This window comes from Capsicum annuum, unplaced genomic scaffold (genome assembly GCF_002878395.1).
Source record: "Capsicum annuum cultivar UCD-10X-F1 unplaced genomic scaffold, UCD10Xv1.1 ctg28806, whole genome shotgun sequence".
Lineage (NCBI taxonomy): Eukaryota > Viridiplantae > Streptophyta > Magnoliopsida > Solanales > Solanaceae > Capsicum > Capsicum annuum.
In genome coordinates this window covers 1-2437 of record NW_025835256.1, presented here as the reverse complement: position 1 = coordinate 2437, position 2437 = coordinate 1, and the positions used below count along the sequence as shown (strand labels likewise).

The 2437-nt window shown below is 35.4% G+C and overlaps 1 pseudogene; it reads left to right on the top strand.

The window, feature by feature from the left end:
- The first annotated feature begins 4 nt into the window (after positions 1–4).
- On the top strand, positions 5–2433 carry LOC124891007 (annotated as a pseudogene).
- The last annotated feature ends 4 nt before the right edge of the window (positions 2434–2437 follow it).

The following is a 2437-nucleotide window of genomic DNA, read 5'->3' as shown; positions in this document are numbered from 1 at the left end:
AAAATCGAAATTCTTGATCAATGGAGGAACAATATCACCATTTTTGTTCAATAATATACCAAAGTGGATGATTGACTCATTCCATACTAGAAATAATCGCAGGAAATCCTTTGATAACCCGAATTCCTATTTCTCAATGATATTCCAAGATCAAGACAATTGGCTGAATCCCGTGAAACCATTTCATAGAAGTTCATTGATATCTTCTTTTTATAAAGCAAATCAACTTCGATTCTTGAATAATCCCCAGCACTTCTGCTTCTATTGGAACACAAGATTCCTCTTTTCTGTGGAAAAGGCCCGTATCAATAATTCTGATTTTACGTATGGACAATTCCTCAATATCTTGTTCATTCACAACAAAATATTTTCTTTGTGCATCGGTAAAAAAAATATGCTTTTTGGGGGGAGAGATACTATTTCACCAATCGAGTCACAGGTATCTAACATATTCATACCTAACGATTTTCCATAAAGTGGTGACAAAACGTATAACTTGTACAAATATTTCCATTTTCCAAGTCGATCCGATCCATTCGTTCGTAGAGCTATTTACTCGATCGCATACATTTCTGGAACACCTCTAACAGAGGGGCAAATAGTCAATTTGAAAGAACTTATTGTCAACCTCTTTCAGATATGAATCTATCTGATTCAGAAGGGAAGAACTTGCATCAGTATCTCAATTTCAATTCAAACATGGGTTTGATTCACACTCCATGTTCTGAGAAAGATTTATCATCCGAAAAGAGGAAAAAATGGAGTCTTTGTCTAAAGAAATGCGTTGAGAAAGGGCAGATGTATAGAAACTTTTAAAGAGATAGTGCTTTTTCAACTCTCTCAAAATAGAATCTATTCTACTCAAAATGGAATCTATTCCAAACATATGTGCCATGGTTCCTTACTTCGACAGGGTACAAATATCTAAATTTGATATTTTTAGATACTTTTTTAGACCTATTGCCAATACTAAGTAGCGGTCAAAAATTTGTATCCACTTTTCCTGATATTATGCATGGATCAGGTATATCATGGCGAATTCTTCAGAAAAAATTATGTCTTCCACAATGGAATCTGATAAGTGAGATCTCGAGTAAGTGTTTACATAATCTTCTTCTGTCCGAAGAAATGATTCATCGAAATAATGAGTCACCATTGATATCGATACATCTGAGATCGCCAAATGCTCGAGAGTTCCTCTATTCAATCCTTTTCCTTCTTCTTGTTGCTGGATATCTCGTTCGTACACATCTTCTCTTTGTTTCCTGGGCCTCTAGTGAGTTACAGACAGAGTTCAAAAGGGTCAAATCTTTGATGATTCCATCATCTATGATTAAGTTGTGAAAACTTCTGGATAGGTATCCTACATCTGAACCGAATTCTTTCTGGTTAAAGAATATCTTTCTAGTTGCTCTAGAACAATTAGGAGATTCTCTAGAAGAAATATGGGGTTCTGCTTCTGGCGGCAACATGCATGGTCCCGCTTATGGGGTCAAATCAATACATTCTAATAAGAAAGATTGGAATATCAATCTCATCAAGATCATCGATCTCATACCAAATCCCATCAATCGAATCACTTTTTCAAGAAATACGAGACATCTAAGTCATACAAGTAAAGAGATCTATTCATTGATAAGAAAAAGAAAAAACGTGAACGGGGATTGGATTGATGAGAAAATAGAATCCTGGGTCGCGAACAATGATTAGATTCATGATGAAGAAAGAGAATTCTTGGTTCAGTTCTCCACCTTAACGACAAAAAATAGGATTGATCAAATTCTATTGAGTCTGACTCATAATGATCATTTATCAAAGAATGACTTTGGTTATCAAATGATTGAACAACCGGGAGCAATTTACTTATGATACTTAGTTGACATTCATAAAAAACATCTAATGAATTATGAGTTCAATCCATCCTATTTAGCAGAAAGACGGATATTCCTTGCTCATTATCAGACAATCACTTATTCACAAACTTCGTGTGGGGAAAATAGTTTTCATTTCCCATCTCATGAAAAAACCTTTTTGCTCCGCTTAGCCTTATCCCCCTCTAGGGGTATTTTAGTGATAGGTTCTATAGGAACTGGACGATCCTATTTGGTCAAATACCTAGCGACAAACTCCTATGTTCCTTTCATTACGGGATTTCTGAACAAGTTCCTGTATAACAAGCCTAAAGGTTTTCTTCTTGATGAGATCGATATTGATGATAGTGACGATATTGATGATAGTGACAATCTTGATGCTAGTGATGATATCGATTGTGACCTTGATATGGAGCTAGAACTACTAACTAAGATGAATGGGCTAACTGTGGATATGATGCCAGAAATAGACCGATTTTATATCACCCTTCAATTCGAATTAGCAAAAGCAATGTCTCCTTGCATAATATGGATTCCAAACATTCATGATCTGGATGTGAATGAGT